This window comes from Amblyomma americanum, chromosome 5, assembly GCF_052857255.1.
Source record: "Amblyomma americanum isolate KBUSLIRL-KWMA chromosome 5, ASM5285725v1, whole genome shotgun sequence".
In the NCBI taxonomy this organism is placed as follows: domain Eukaryota; kingdom Metazoa; phylum Arthropoda; class Arachnida; order Ixodida; family Ixodidae; genus Amblyomma; species Amblyomma americanum.
The window spans coordinates 131425789-131443531 of NC_135501.1; positions in this window are offsets into that span (position 1 = coordinate 131425789).

Consider the following 17743-nt stretch of genomic DNA (forward strand, 5'->3'; position numbering starts at 1 on the left):
TGCGCATTCATTTTCAGATACTGCCGATAATCATGTCTTAAAGTGCTAGCTCTCACGGCTGATGTTCCCAGGAAAGGCTAGTGGCTTCTCTATTTCTGTCTATTTCGGTTTGCAATACGCCCTGCGCCTTTTCATGTGAAGCTCGAAGCACTGCTTTTCTTCCTCATTTCTGCACACAACTGCGCACACGAATTGTAAAACCAATAACGCAGAATTAAATAATCAGAAACTTCAAATCATAGCACGATGATATTTGCCTCAAATTTGATCGGTTGGGATTCGTGTATGCAAGAAAACATAATTGAAACACAGGACTTAAAAACAGCGGGCGAATTTACGGTGAGGGAATAAAGATCACGATTAGGAAAGATTGCGCAGTATGAGTCAAGTAAACTGCGGCTGGAAAGGTTTTTGCGAAACAAGGAAGGTAATGCAAAAAAGACAATATCTGGGTTCGCAATTTTCGTTCTGTATATTTCTTTGTATATTGTTTTTATCCCTGACATCGATAAACAAGTAAACAAGCACAGCGTGTAGTTTTTGAAGACAATCAGGTTTGATAAATATGAAGATAACACCTTTATTTTTAATCCAGTCAGTGAGAGATGCGTTCGAAAGGAGATGGGAAGCCATCTTGACAATCTAACTGCTTTCTTTTAATGTAAACATATGAGTTGCGCGGTTACAAAGTAGATCCCAACGTGCACGCAAATTCCTTTCTAATGCAGAGCAACAAAAACAAACAAAAAATGCATGATCTGCCAAAAACAAGTTTGTGCAATACAGGGATCGCAGCAAGGTTCTTGATGTCAGGAAGGTGCCGCAGCTTGAAAAAATTTGGTGAGAATTGATAATTAACTAGCGACAAGCAAAAGAGTTCAATGCAGCTCAGGGTAATAAAAAAAAGTTAACACTCCGGTTAAGGTAAGAACTCCTCAAACTTGATTTAGGTACCGCGTCAAGGAGATTGTCGCAGTTTACGAAATAATTCAACACTTCAAATATTTGAAGACAAGCCAATCTCCTAGTGCATACCGCTCGGATTCAAGCCGTGGCTCGCACGGAATAGCCACTAGAGATTTCATCGCGCAAGCTAACCTTCTTGTGAATTGCACACGGCGCCTTGTTATCTCCTCGTTTGTCTCACTAGTCTTAGTTGTGCTACTTCTTTTCGTCCAGGAAACACACTTGCATTTTGGTTTATTGTCCTGTTCCATTGACGCCTTTACGACGGATGGAACCTCTTCCGTATGTTTACTGTGAATCCCGCCCATTAATTCTCACTTTGCATCCTTCGCAAGAACATGTGTGCACGTCGGAAAGCACAGTAAACACCGTAAAAGGCAAAAAAATGCATAGGAGTTGGTGAAATGCACTAGGCGTCATTCAATCCTCCCGCCTGCGCCTAAAAGCAGATGAGAATGAAATTTCGCTTGCGCAGGCTTGTCACACGGCAGGATGACTTCAATTGAATCGGAGAGCTTACGGCGACGTGGAGGGCGCTGAAATTGAAGAATTTCGACGGCAGTAGTCGTGGTTTGGCGGTGTTTGTGTGCCGATTTAATTTTCTTGCGGTTCCCCCTCAGCAGTTTGTAAGCCTGAGCTATTCATTGTAATGAATATATCCACCATTGTTCCATAAGACACCGTCATATCAAAATACTGTGGCTACAGCGAAAAACGACTCCTGCACAGAGCAGCTGGTGATGCGACACTTTTCTTCACTTCGGCGAGCTCTGCACCTTTGTTGCATTACAGTAGCCTTGATTGCGGCAGCTCCATGTCCTCTGACAGTTTGATTATTGATCAGGTGCCAATTTGGGAGAAGCCTTGGCCCGACCGCCTTTCGCGAGAAATCTACAAGGCCGTTATCTACAACTTGAACCCCAATTATATTTAAGGTTTCCATAAAAAGTCTGGAGATCAGAGTTTTCCGGCCGTCGTTTAATAAAACTCGCATTGCAAACATGCTAAACTGCACTGGTGAAAAAAGGCAGCATGTAGAGAGGTATTGGGCAATTTCTCTGTATCCCGTACATTATAAGGTTTATGCTCACAGTTTTTAATGTCCACTACGACTGCAAATCGCTAGACGTACAGCTTGAGTGGCCGTCCAAATCAAACTTGTCTACATAGTGCCCGAAAAATCTTTCAGTTACTGCAGTTACTCTAAGGAACTAATAAGATTGATTGAAATTGACTTTGAGAAGCGATTAGTTGTGTTCCTCACAATCTTGTCCTATCACTCGAAGAAGACGTCAATGTTGACTGAGCTGTATAGAAGGGAATACCTATTTGGTGCAATTACTGCTGTACCCGCATGATTCGTAGTTGTCTTTCAAAACATAAGTCCATTATCCAGTTTTGTTTCCACTTTATTTAGGACCATTTGTATAAGCGTCCTGCAGTGAAGCGTCGGTTTAGTCTTCGGTATCGTGGATCTTGGTCACAATGTACTAGCCTCTGTAGGCCGTTCACTGCTTTTTCTTGCAGAAAGCCTAAATTGGCTGAAATTGTTCTCTCGACGTGCCCTGATAAAAGTGCTCAAGCAGCTGAAGTACATGAACTAGATTGTTGTATTCTGCACCAGAAGAGGTAAACAGTACGCTGGAAAGCGTATGCCTCCCAGGTACCTGGCGTCCGATCAACCCGTGCTGGTGCTGTCAAAACGGTTGGGAAGTCGCATATTGACTGTAGAGCGCGATGGTCAGGTTTTTAAGAGCGTGAGCTCTTACTCATCCCGTTTCGAGGTTTCGTGGGTTCTGCTACCGCCGTGAGATCACAGCGCCATCTGTGGCAGCAACTACTCATCACGTTACGACATTTCGTGGCGTCTGCTGCCACCCTGAGATCACAGCGCGATCTGTGGCAGCAACTAGAATACAGCACATCCCGCAATGAGACTTGTAGCGCCCTGCCACAAAAGCATTGCAGAAAAAATCACCTGCCGCGTGCCAATGATGAGGTTACGGTCCAATATGGTGGATAGAGGTAGAAGTATGTGAGTATAACTTCAGCGGACGAAATAGCGGCATAGTTTCGGTTTCTTGAATCCAGGATGCCAGCCAATAAAATTGGTTGCACCCTCCCATCGCTTCAATCCTGTAGCTTCAATCAGGTACTGAGTACGCTCCTGCAGACAAATTAAGTAAATGCTTTGCCCACACTAATTGCGCCCTCTAGCTTTTGTGACCGTCCTTGTTAATGGGGTTAATGCATCTGTATTTTGCAGTCAGTTTTCTTCCTGCCCGTTTTTCAACATTCTTTGATCAGTGTCGCGAAAATATTTGTATAAAGATCAGATCTGAATGTTTTTTCTTGTACCATTTATCATTCATTGCGCTAAATAATAGGAGGCGACCCAGGAAGTTATGGTGGTGTGTATTTAATTTCGGAATCGTGCCTAGTTAAAAGCACTTAATCAATTTTCCGCCTTCTTTTGGGCTGTAATTATTTAGAGTGCCCTTCTCGAAGATTTGGTGAGAAACTATTTCGTTAAAAATTTGCAACAACCTGGGAGTCGTATCCGAATGTCGGCGTGCCGTACCGTTGATACAACAGAAATGTGGGCCTTCTTGAGAAGTGAAATAAACTAATGGAAACATTTCACTGCTGTCGAAAAATACCCATTGCATATAACAAATATGTGCACGTGCTGATTTACAAGATGCGAATGCCATGATTAAACAATCCAATCCAAAATCTCTAAGAGAAATAGCTCCAATCTTTTGCAGTGATCACATGTCTGCAGGTATATTTATTCGCTAAGAGAAATAGCTCAAATCGTTTGCTGTGATCAGATGTCTGTACATATCTTTATCCCAGTAACACAACTAGAGGGAAAACCGGATATATTATGGATGCGAATTTTCCACACAAAAGCTAACTTTAGCCAAAATTCAAATGGAAGTCGTTGACTTGGGATTTAATGGCGTACAGTGCAACGTGGACGCTCGTGTTGATGTCGCACATACATTTTCTAGTGCTTGTACAAGCCTGAAACAGAAAATCATTTATTTATTAATTTTTAGGCTGTACTGGGTAGCGGCTGCAAGGTATGGAGTAGAAACGTAAATATGGATATATCAATCTTGAGGGACCGGTATCAGTTCACAAACGAGCTTTTTTGCACTCGGCCCGCATTTCAATCAAACGCCTGCTCTAAATATTAAAGTATTTTTGAAGATGACCGGGCGCGTTTTGAGAGCACTTTGGTTAGCCGGCCATTAATACTTGAAAGCTTGGTAGAAGCTGCTCGCCCTATTTGCGCTTTACTGACTGCCGGTCACTTCTGCCGCTTGATTTCATATTATCCATTCATGGGTTGTCAAACTGAGCTATAAATTTCAAAAAAGGTAAGTTGAATGAAAATTTTACGAATGAGTATTCGAATACAATTTTTACTGTGGCAGTTACATAATACTCGGCAGTTTAGTGATTTGTATACTGCTGCTTTTTAAACTTTTAGAGCTCATCTACCAACACATATGTTGCACCAAGGATACAATTATGATAAACGCGATGACATCTGAACATCCTATGTGTTCCGTTCAAATTTCTTCACCACTTTGAACCTCTCTTGAAGCCACTTGCTCTGCTCGTGGTCCTAAGTGTAATAAATAATTTGCTTAGACTGTTCTTTTCGTTACAGTAATTTTTGCATATGTGTTTGTACAATTTTGGCTTGCGGTTGTGCGAATGCTGTCTAAATGTCTGAAAATAGGTTTTTTTTTTGCTGTGAATCTTACTTGAAACTTCTCTGCAGCCAAAAAAACAACGTCTGCTCGGACTCTTTTGCTAAACTTTTCTCAAAATATGTGAAATTTTATGAGTGCACGAAATGTCTGCCACTCGATTTCTTTGACATTGTTGACAGCTGTTGCAAGTTTGACATTTGTTGCAAGAAACAAAGATCAGCTGTGCCGAGAAATTTTTAGGCCACAGAGATCGATAACCAGGATGATAGCTGTGTAATAGCTCCGTCGATGTCTTTATCGGGAAAAGAATTCGCTTTCTTGAACTGTGTGACTTAGCCGTTGTTTTTTTGCAGGGTACTTGGTGCATGTGTGTGCTGGCTGCGGTGATTTTGATTCATTTTCTGGTTGCCTTACGTGTGTTAATATGCGCAGCGCACCAAATAAATGCCAAATGTTAGTTAACTGCTGTGTTGTGTCCGTTTCTACTCTCCCTTTCGCTCTCTTCTTAGGTCGTGTGTGGTTGCGCTGCTTCAAGCCCATCGTGCAAAACCAACTCGCCCAGCAGTTTGTTCATTCAAACTTAGAACTGCTTACGCGTGAGAAAGCGATTATACGTTTGCATGGCTGAACGAGTCCGCCTTAGTGGGTTTTCTGTAAACACTTCAATCATGAGGTCTAAAAGTTTGCCGGAGCAGAGGCCGCCAAAATGAATGTGAAATACTAAAAGACACAGATAAAATTTTCGCGCCGTGCGACAACAAGAACACTCCTTTGATGAACAAATAAAAGTCGGTTCTTTTCGTCCAACTCAAGAACCGGGCATTCCCAGATCCGGAAGAGCTTAACATAGATACATCTCTATAAAAGCTATAGAACAAGACATACTTAAAGCTTAAGCGTATCATAAGACTGAACCTCCAAGCTACTCAATAAAGAACTTTATATTATAGATAGATTGAAGAAACTAAGTCACACTGTTGCCAACCTTGCAGATAAAGGAGATGTAATTGTAATTTCAGATGGGAAAATATACACAGGAAGAAAACGGCCAAATTAACAACCCAAAATTTTGTAAAATACTTTTCGCAGATTCCACCACCGAGCGCTAAAACATTATTACAGTCTCTCTCAGCCAACTGATTAAATATAACCTCGAATAAGCAAACAACCCGTCACCTGGGCGTGTTTACATGCTCCCAAAAATAATTAGTAAAATAACCCCTGTCCACCATTATTCTCCCGCAATGACGCTCTCGCGAATCCCATCTCCTCCTACGCAGACTCCTTCATTAGACATATAATGCCCACGCATCCGTGCTACATGCGTGACACCCACTATTCCATCGAATAATTAACGAAAGCAACAGCTCCCGAGAGTGTGTTCTTGTGACGCTAAATGTGGCGTCCCTCCACACCAATATCCTGCACCATGATGGCATCAGGCTGTGATCACGTCGTACAAATAATTACCTAGTTCGTACTGGAACCATATTCCTTCGACTTCAATTACATTTATTACTTTCAAACGAGCGGTACAGATCGTTTAATATTGGATCGAATTGAAAGTTATTTTCCTCCAGTCTAGATAAACCGCTGTGCACAAACTGTCCCTTGTGGACATATTTATGGCGTGAAAACAAAGAGAAAGTCACCACACCTAATTTGTTGCTGCCTTTAACGACGGCCTTTGAAGTTTACCTTTCACACACAGCGACTGCGCTCACCAAATTAACTTTCTGCACCTGCTAAATCAAGTCGGAATGGCAGACTGATTAAAAGCGTTTACAGAAAATCCACTGAAAGATAAGAATACCTTACTGATTATGTGGCCCAGAAAAAAATAGTTCTTTACTCACCTTCATGGGACAGTAGCTTTGACGTGATGATCGCGAAGGAAGCTAATGATTTCATTCCTGGTCATGGCGGCCACAACTAACGCGAGACGAAACGCGAAAGCTTCTGTCCGCTGTGCGATGTCAGCGCATGATAAATGCCAACAGGGTAACATTCTTCCGGAGGCTTCCACTGCGCTTTTCCTGCTAGCCAATTTACCGGTCACAGAAGCGAAACTGGACATATCATCTTACCAACCAATCTTTCAGATGATGTTCGTTACCAAATACCTTTGTCAGTCTGACAGGGTATCGCCGCATGGCATGAACTTGCCGCAAATGGCCAGATGAAATACTTTGCTTCCTTAATTAATTTCGACGGCATCTGGTAGGATTTCTCAAGGTTTGTGACTGGTGTCTCCTCACCACTTACACGCCGGCGCGTGAAGCCGCACGCCTTGCTCTTGCGTAGCGTATTCGAAACAATAACGTTAGTAGGAGCAAAAAAATTATATTATAACGAGATTCTTCTATTAGAGTAGATTGCCGGAAGCCAACAGCACAACAGCCTTCCCAATTACCCAACTGTTCATATTTCACACCTTCTAATTACTGCGACAGATTGTTGAAAGAGCACTGCTCAAAGAAAGGGGGCCGTAGTGGATTTCGTCGCAATAATTTAGACTTCCTCACATCGCACTGCACATGGGAATGTTTCGCCTTTGTGTTTTAGAAAATTGCTTTTAAAGAAATAAATCAACCAATACTGTCTCTTCTCGCTGGACACCTCAACCGCACCGTGACCGAAACCCTGAAGATGGAAGTGAAAGAAGGAAGAGGGAAAGAGGGCCGTAACGGAAGCTTGGCTTTAGACGTTCCTTTAAGGCACAGCCGAGTGGTGCGCTGAGAGCGAACAGCTACTGTAGCCATGTACTTTAGCATAGCAAAAAAGTCTGTAAAAGAGCGTAAGGCGTCTACAAAACCCGTCCCTCGGCTGTTCCTTCAGCTGAATTTTGTCACGAAGAAAAAAAATCCTCTGAGAGGGCGCCTTAAGATCGGGTACCACAGCACCGCAGAAGTACACCACAGAGGCCAACTCTGAAATTGCTTTTTTTATGTATATTTTTATTTCGTGCATCGCCTTGGTGGCAGTACTGCAGTGAGGAATAATGCAAAAACACAAGTTTGTACAATCAACATAAGAAGCACACCAAGCAACACGAGCACACATTGCCAAATTCAACATTCAACTCGTGAAAGAATGCATTGTGTGATGAGGTTGAAACAAATTCAGGCAATAAAGCGTTCCATTTACGCGCTGCTCGAACAAAACACAGAGGATCCGCATATTTTAAATCACAAACTGAACACCCTTAGAACAAAAATGGTAAACTGGGCTAGAATGTGCGAAACAACAAATTAGGGTTTATGAGTTATGAGCTTTAACGTACCAAAGAAGCTCAAGCACTGAGGGACGTCTTAGGGAAGGGCTGCGGATAATTCAGGCTCCGCGCGGTTCTCTACTTGCACTTTCCTCACACAGTGCATGCGGCTTTATAGCATTAGGCCTACATCGAAATGCAGTTCCCGCAGCCAGGGTGGAGCCCGTGTCATCTTTTTCAGCAGCCGGGCACCGTTAGCACTGAGCTCAAGTTATACAACGTTATGGCCAGTCTTTAATTATTCGCATTCTAACCATTAGTTATTTTCCAGGAACGCAATGTTCCAAAATATTAAGCGTTTGTCGGTGCTACCGCCCTACAAATATACAGCAGAAATGCACGTATACCAGGAATTCTTATCGCCATCAATAGACATGTACATTAGAAAGTAAAGTAACAAATTCAGCTTATAGAAAACTTTCGTGTTTTTCCTCAACCCACGGCCTATTTTCGCCATGTATTACCTTTCTTGAGATTTTTTGTGGCGCATATTAAAACACGTACGCAAATCTCTTCTTCAGTCCAATGCGAATCGCTTTTTATATCAAGGATAAATTGGATGTAGCGCAACCTTTGGTGGATTGTGGCCAATAGGATTAGATATGTAGAACATTCAGTGCACCTCCATTTGTTTAAGTTTGTCATCGCCACTGCTGGAAATGGGAAGACTGTCGCCCCATTTAAAGTTAGAGAAATTACGTTAGTTTACCCAAGGCCGCCCCAATCGAATACAAAGCGATATTTCCTGCCACTCTCCAATTCAAACTAAAAGAGCATCATTGCGGAGGGGGTGCTTGGCCGCTTTGCTCGCCGCACGTCCGCGTTTGTCGCCTACGGTGCTCAAAGGTGACATTGGAAGGTGCGCAGTTCAAAACCGACCGGCTTTTTATGAGTACAGCTCTTCCGAGGCTTTCTGGTGCACTGTTTTACAGGATGAAATGCTTGCGAAAACGTTTTTTTTTCAGGCTATTTTATCCGGTTCGTGCTAAGGGACACAGGGAGGGAATTTTGGGCACCTCGAGTATGGCGTTCGACCAAAAAAAGAGGGCGCGATGATGTATCCAACCCAAAGGTCATAATTCTCTGCTGCTGCTGCTAAGTGATTTTTTTTATTTCTTGCATGAGAATAAGACGCTTGTGAAAATAAAAACGACGCGTTGGCCGTCTGTCGGTGTCCAGGGTGTGATAGAGCAGGAAAAAATTGCAGGTGACACTTGAGCTCCGTCTTAAGAATATCAAGCGTTAGCCTTAATCAGTTAAGCCCCCTAAATGTAAAATTGGTTCTCAACCTTTCATTCATAGGTACAAGAGAGTAGTCACACACAAGTTCTTCCGCAATCGTGCAGCGTTTAAGGACGTATTACTGCCCTGCGAAGGTAGGGGCTGCTACCGGCACGACTTGTGCGACCGAAGCAACCTTTCGCGATAATTCATTGAGTTAACAGCCACCTGCCGTGGTGAAAAATTTGCTCTCAATAGGGTGGGCAGGTTGTGATGATGCATCAAGGTCGAGGGACCTAGGCGGCCCACCAAGTTCTCTGGCGGGTGCCTCCTGGGCCACCCTACGCCACCCTTTGTTTCGCTCGCATGGACGAAAACGCCGATGCAGGCGCCAGACTTTCTGGGTAGCGAGGCCCCTAACACTGTCGCGTTAAAAAATTTCCCGCCCTCATAGCCTCGAGCGGGATTGGAAGAAAGAGGACGGGAGGTGGAGGATAGTTTCATTTCATGGTGGTTGTTTTTGGAGACAGGACCATCAGCGCAATTTTGTTCTGGTTTATGGCAGGGAAAAACTGCAGAAAAAGAAAAAACTCGGACACACTCATGCCTAACATCTTCGCGTTCCATAATACGATGCCGCCCTACATCGCAGTTCACCACCATCACTTAACATGGAAATTATTTGAGCCACACTCATCCATATAAGTAAGGTAGCCACCTTCCGGGATCTTCCCGCGCAGCTTATAATCTCCGCACCGAGGCGCCCTGCACTCGGAACACCAGCTTCGATGATCGTGGTGATTCGCCCTTGCGGTCCATCACGCTGCTCTTCGAAAGACTGAATACTTCCAGGAACACAAATCGAGTACACTGAACATACTGTTTCTTTCAACCGCGAAAATTGAACACTGTACACTGTGATTTCAATGTCCCTTTTAGGTGTCCGCTGTAATAAATCCGAGAAGAACATTATATCATGCCACAGAAGAAAAGAATGTTCAATGTTCGGACTTATTACACATGTCAGGATAGCACCGTCTATGACACAAACATCTCGTGGAGCCACGCGTTGAACAGCAGCTTCAATGCGTGTAGCTCAAAGCGGAATGCTTTTGCAGCCCATGAATAGACATTCGCTCAACGCACCTTAAAAGACTAGTGTCTAGAAAGCCCAGATCAGGCTGCGATACAGTGCTATAGAGAACATCGATTCATTAAGAATCTTGGCCATCTGCTTTCTGGAGAGGCTATAGTATAAGGTAACCTCAGGAAAGCGCATGCTGAGGGAAATAAATTGAGTCAGCAACTTCCTTAAAGAATCTCCATTAAGCCTCGTCATAAGCCTGTCTACGCGGTGCGAGTAAGTAGGGAAAATTAGCTCTAAGACATCAATTAAGCTCAACTGCCAAAACCACTGGATTGCAGACTTTACAAAAGGAAAAGAGCGAAACAAGTTCCTTAAGAACAAGTGAACAAAAACTATTGCGCCAGACTTTTGAGGAAGAAACAGGTTGTAATAATGCATCGGCTTTCACTGAGAGCACCAAACAATGATTGCGACTATTCTCTGCAGCCCCAGTACTTTTTTCCTCGCACAACACAAAACTTCCAGCACGTCGGCAGTCTTGGCAAAGTAGGTGTTTGAGAGAAGTGTCCGAGCAAACATTGAGAGTTCTGTGAGCAACAGAAGCCTGGTTTGTCGGCTCATTGATAATAGTTGTGAATTACAGTAGGCTCCACTGTTGCGAACCGGGTGCAGAGGAACACGTACGTGATTACAGGCGCCGCAGCTGCAGCATATGCCAGCAAAATGAGTTGGCGTCGCAGTTTTCGCGGCGTCACTACAAAACTTAAAAGACGCACATGACACTTCGCAAAGGGCTCAGTCACGTGTAAATCGCGCAGCACAAAATTTTGTCCGAGGCAAAGAGGGTGAGTTCACTGTGGGTGAAAATCTTCACATTGAGCAAGAAAGATAAATTGGATAGCTACGGAGCTAGTAATACTGCGGCAAAGTGATTCAAATTATAGGGTGAACAACAATTTGGTGATCAAGGACTTTGACGAACAGATTTGATAATCTTTCCAAAGGTTTGTTCCGCTCTTTTGTTACAAACCCACCTTACATAACTCTCAGTATATCACAGGCTTAGGCTGGCTTGTTTGCGGGCCTACAACGCCGCAAAAACGAAATCATGAAGAGCGTAATCAAACGCCTTCGCAAGGTCAATCGGAAGAAGTGAAATTTGACCGATCTCATATGATGCATCTTTCGCCATGAGAGGTTTTTTTCGAAAAAAAGGCGGCACACAAACAAAACGACAGTACGAGAGCAAACTGACAACTGTTTTATTCTGTGGTTTACACGTACAATTGACTTCCGAAAGGCCATCGGAGGAACGGGCATAAGGATAGATAGACGTTTGGATACTGTGGCCTCCATCACCGCACAACTGATGCGACACTATATTATGCCTAAGATAACCATCTGCAGACGGCAACGAAGAACCAGAGAAAAAAGTTTGTGAATCACTTTGCTGAGCAAAATTGGACAATATATTTCATCTGTTTTCTACAGGGTGTTATCTGATTGTTGACATTATTTTCTTTTCTTCGAATTATGGAGTGGGGCCATACATTAGCACAATAAAGGCCTTCAAAAATTTCATCAAAGCTGGCTCAAATCAAGGCGAAATTTTTTATAGAAGTCAACAGTAATACCATATCGCCAGAGAAGTTCCTGATCCTGAAGATAAAAAATTACAGATTTAATTTTTTCCAAAGTGATAGGCACCTCCACTACACCACCTGTTCATCGAGAAGTCGAGGAAAGGCTTCAAGTAAGCAACTTTAATCCGATGTCTCCTTTTGGCTCCCATAGCTGCCGAAAAGCTTCCGAAGCAGTAAAAGAAAGCATCAACACTACCAGGTGGATCGCTCTGCTTGCAACTTCCCTGTCGAATTGCTGACATGTCATTCGCAAGATCAGTATGCCTGTCATGACTAGGGGCTTGACGAGATGGTTGCTCATATAGAACGCTACTGGACCTAGACCTTTTTAAGGCCCCCTTCTATCTTTGGAGTGCAAACTGTTGTCTTTCCGATTTTAGGGTATTGATTTCGTCTACATAGGCAAACCGTCTAACTCTGTCTAGCACGTGTAGCTTAAATGAAATATGCCCGAACTTAGGAAGGGGATGTTTCTTCAGGAAAGTGATTTACGCTTATGCTTATTTAAGCAAATTTTTGCCTGGCAGGTTTTTCAGACGTCATTCTGAAAAAATGGCCGATAACTGCGTGACCATTGGTTTGTCAAGTATGTGGATACAGCGCGTTTTAAGATATCGTCTGAGAGCAGACAATAATTATTTTACGCAGCTCCTATCGAGGGTGCAGTATGTTCTTACTATCCCTCCATATCGGAAAACACACCACGCAGTTATCGAACAAAAATATGGGCCGCAACCCTCAACCAATCGCACTGGCTAACGTGTCCGTTGAAACCTATATTCCGTCAAGCTTTAAACTAGATGAACTTTACCACTGAGTAAAATGGGCACTCGCACTTTTCTATTCCAACATCCACAAAGTTCTCCTCACGGGCACAGTCGCCAGGCGACGCAGCTCTGGGACCGTAACGCTAACACTGCCCGCTCCTCGTACTCACAAACCCAATTAAAATCTCCCAAGGTTAGAATATTTCTGTTCCTGCACAAATGGTCATCGACTGATATGAAGGACAGCTTTCTCTCTTACATCGCTGCAGAGGCACAAACACAAATATTTTGACGCTGTGCACCTGACACTTTCACCGCGTTTGATGGTGGCGTAACCTCTCCCAGTCGATTTGTCTTATCCGGCCAGCCGATGAAAAATTTCATTTGAATTCACTTTTATGTGCAAGTGAGAAGTGCGTATGATGCCTACGGCATAGCATCACCTCGCCAGGTATTTCGTTAGCAATTCAACATTTCCAAACACGTCCTGCGAGGGGAATAGAGTAACAAGCCATGGTCGCCATAACAGGTAAAGAAACTGGAGGGTACTCATTATACGCGAAGACACAAATGGAACAGGGCCAGAAAGAAAATGCAAGTTTATTTCTGTAGGAAAACAAAGGGCGCGACAAAGATTTGTGAGACGGACGAGTAGATAACAGGACGTCGTCTGCCATTAGCTCTCCAGTGACGTCGATAGACCAAAGAGCTGTTTAGTGGCCCCGTTCTTCAAGGCACTCTTATAACTGTGAGTGCGAAATAAGCAGACTTGGTATGTAGAAAACTTTCGTCAGCGTACGGGGCTAGCATGGCTCTAAAGCTTCGCAAAAATGACCGTATTTACAATCTACGCTGACGGCTTGTTTTTCTCAAACGTTTCGGCCGGGTCAAGGACTTTAATACAAGAATAAATGTAGGCCGTGAAAATTGCCTACATATTTCGGAAGGCTAATTTCATGTTTTCTTCCAACCAATTCTTCTTTTGGTAGGAGCATTTAAATCGCAATTTAAAACTCCAACTGTGCCATCATTTTGAATCAATGGCTTCCCTTCACCGTATAATCACTTGCTTTGTTTTTGAGTCCTGTCATGACTTTTTTCTTCGCAACCACAGCTCAAAATCATTAAAAAACCAAGTCGGCATGTTACTTATTCGTTTGGCGGAAATGGCTTCAAAACTCTCGCGTACTGTTGCGAGAGAAAATTGTGAGAGAATATTTTGGGAGAACACCAAAGGGTTGCAGCTTAAGTAAAAAATGCGCACGGCTGCAAAATCTTAATCCAAATAAATACAAAAGCTATTACGCGCTCCCCGAGGGATCCTTGGCGATAAGAGCTCGCGCTCTAAAATATGGTCATCCATGGTTTTTTCGCACCAAGGGGCATCACCGGTAACTCAATTCGAGGCATATATGCCAACACCTACCTCTATCACAAATGTTACCATCGCGATGCGCATGAACGCTCCAAAGCAAGAAAAAAATTCTTGGAATTCGGTGAGCTTCCCTGTAATATCTTCATGGTCAATGGTCTTGATTGACCTCGATTCTAGAAAAGGGCAAATGACATCCTCTATTTCCGGTCTAACTAGAGAAGCCTTAAATATTTTGCGCAGCATATCACTGTAAGCCCTTGTGAAGCGGTAGCTCTTGTGCACTGGTGTTACCGGCATGATTACTTTTATCGTTTCCTTCGATTCGAACACTCCAGGTGCGACATAGGCGACAAAACATTTGGGAAAGTGGTTTACCAAACAGATTCGCTTTTCTAAATCTGCACACTGCAAGCACTTGTGCGCGGTGGTCGAGACAAGAGACGACTGCGTGCGCCGTTCGAGGAATGCTGTGCGTAGGTTTGAATACAATGGTGTGTTCGTAATGTTGTTAACCAAGTCATAGTGCACGGCCGACCCATCGACAACGCATGGAAATAGGTTACCGCTGTCGAGAGCTTTTTCCACTTCAGCAAGTGTGTCAATGCTTTTCGGAGGTGAGCGCAAACTAAGCCTAGAGATCAGCTCACTTCGAAAGTAGTTTGAGAGCGGAAGAATGGCTAGAATCCAGACACAATATACTATTCTGCGACCTGGTGTGCAGCGCCAAATGGAAGGAAACGGGAACGATGTGCAGTGAAATGACGCCACAAAAAGCATTAGATTATCGAGATATGAAATAAAAGACGCGGATCCAAGTCGTTGTAGGTCAGAGCACGCCACCTCGATAAGGCAGGCTCCAAGGCTAGCGGTTGTAAGTAAAAATCATATGCGACAATTGATTAGCATGCTGAACATCGATACAGAGTGAAGAAACCCGCGGTGGGCATAGAAAGTTTCGTACGTGTATGTCAACGCTGCAGGAAGGAATGTGTGCGAAATGCTGTATTCCGTGGGAACACACAACTCAATTACGACATCAATGTTTCCTCTAACTGGATCTTTATTTAAGTGGCATGAACTCTCGTACGTTCGCATTATGAGTGTTGCGTTCAGGACGAGAAGTGCTCTTTTCATCACATACACTTCTCTTCCGGAACAAGGACTTGGATTCGGGCGGAGCTTTTCACCATAGCACGCAATGGTCATAACTTCATTCTTTAACTGCAGCTTTGTGAATGTCCCTGAGTTGAATGGAAGAGAATAATTTGGGCACTCTTCATAATACACTGAGGTCGGAGTTTTTCCTTGCACGTTTACCGTTTCGTTTTGATTTCTAGCTGAACGTACGCACTTGTGGCGAACAAGAACAGGTGTTGTTCAATGGGTCGGTTGTAAGGCGCGTTGCACGGTGGTGACGATTTCGGAACTATCGTTAACAAGTGTCTAGTGAACAAGACCAGTTGTGTAGGAATCTTTTAAAACAACTTTAAGCGGACTATGCAAAAAAATTAATTGAGATTACGTAAAGCAGACGAGAGATAGGCATTCGATCGCTCGTTACCTCAGCGCAAGAATGTTTGAGCTAGCATCATCAACAGCAAAGATATAGACGATTAAAAATTACGCTCCTCCTCTCACCCTTCAACTCGTACACGAGGAGCACCAGAAAAAAATAAAGAGAATAGCTCTGGGACTGGGCCCCGCCCATGAATACGTCATCCGCTGACGTTTATTTTGCAACTTCCGGTTATCACTCCTAGCCCCCAGCAGCAGCGTCGGCGGCGTGGCGGCATCTCTCCGGTCTCTTCGCCTTCCTGGATTGCGGAGCACGTTGGGTTTCTTTGCTTGTCATCTGTGGTAATAAGCAGTAATATACCCGGACCTCGAAGAGCGACTGCTCACTTTTACGGCCGCGATGGGCATCGAGCCCTATGCGTGCGCACGAAGAGCCGTGCGAGTGGCTCCGGAACTCCGGACAGAAGGAGGCGGCAGAGGAAAATAGAAACCATATGCGCGAAGGCAATGCACTGGCTCGCGCTTGCCCGAGAGGGTAGCGCGGCGGCACGAGCAGACGAATTTCACGGCTACCGGAATTGTGCCCGTGACGTCGTGGCTGCCATGGCTCCAGCGAATGACAGCGTGTGAGACCTGGCGACTTCATGGCACAGTGACGTCTTTTTTCCACGATTTTAGTTCCAAAATCGGTCACTACGAAAACTCCAATCGGCCCGCGAATTTAAAAAAATACGCTTTTTAAAAGCTCATAATAAATTGCCGGCTCAGTTCTGAAGACTCATACTTGGTGTGAATGCTTCTTAGCATCATTTCTAAGCATTGAAAACATATACAAGTGACTTTTTATTCCTTGCATAGTCCCTTTAACATGTCGGCTAATTGCTAATATAAAAACTTTGTACCTGTTGCGGCAGTACGTGTTCCGTTTAATAATGCGATGGAATCCCTGGTTTGGCAGTGTCCACCAACTTGATGGATGTCGCATCCGGGGCGCCCATTTATTGACGGACGGGTCCCCTCTCTTTTCACATCTCGCTATAACCGCATGATCATGCTTTTCTATATGCGTGCAGAGTGCATAGTTGGTACTTGGTTTGACGGTGTCAGCAAAAAATAATAGCTGAAGAACTAAAAACGCGAACACGAATGTTGTCATCCAAGCCATTGTCGAAGTCAGAATGCGTCACGTAAAACAGCCTTGTCCTGCTGTTAGGCGTAGCCTAAGGGAAGAGATATTTATGTACAAAACAAAATTAAGAAGGATTACCTGAAATGCAGCTTCTCGGGATGATTCGGGAAGGCACGAACGCGCTCATCTGGTTATTGGTGGCAATGGAACTGATGAAGTGTTCACCTTGTTACGAAAAAATAAAGACCTCTAGCCTAAGGAACATTCAAAAGGCAGATAAGGACTTAAAAAGACAAGTTCTTCTTCCCGGGTTGACCGCTTCCCACTGGCAGCCGTCACACTTCGCGGCTATATATAACATAATATAATACATTAGCAAATTCAAGCCTTAGGGAATATGCCCAGGATGTCCAGTTGTCTCATCTCTTTCAAAACAAGAAGTGCAGCTCTTGCAAAGAGAAGCTCGACGATCTCAAAAACGAATTTGCCTACTTTCCCTGCTGCAGTGTGCACCACAGTCACGATTCGAGTACACCACATAAACGCTGCCCAAGATATTCAGAGGCTTGGTTCAATAAGTATATTGCAAGTGAGATATTTAGAAGGAATGAAAAAAGCGTGTTGCTTGAAACAAAATGACCCTACGGTACCACCCACATAAATTGGGCATTATTAAAAGTAGGCGTGCCTTAAGTGTTTCTTATTGACATGCCCTCTACAAATGCGCAAGTTAGTTCAATTTTTGCACGGCCTAAGGTATTATGCAAATTCCTTGTGGAAGGATAATAAAAACAAGGCGGGTGCATGAGCGAACGAGCCGGTTCTCTCGAAAACATTCAGCAGCGACTACAGCTGCGCGTGTCATTGTGTCTATGACGACTGAAAAATCGAAACATTTCGCGCGAGGACCGACGCATGTACATGTGTTGAGCACTCCTGACGAAGCGAAACTGCCCATGTTTTCAGGGCTAGGCAATTCGCATGCTGTGGCCGATCGTCAAATATTACTTGCTACCTTCAGATTCAAGATAACCA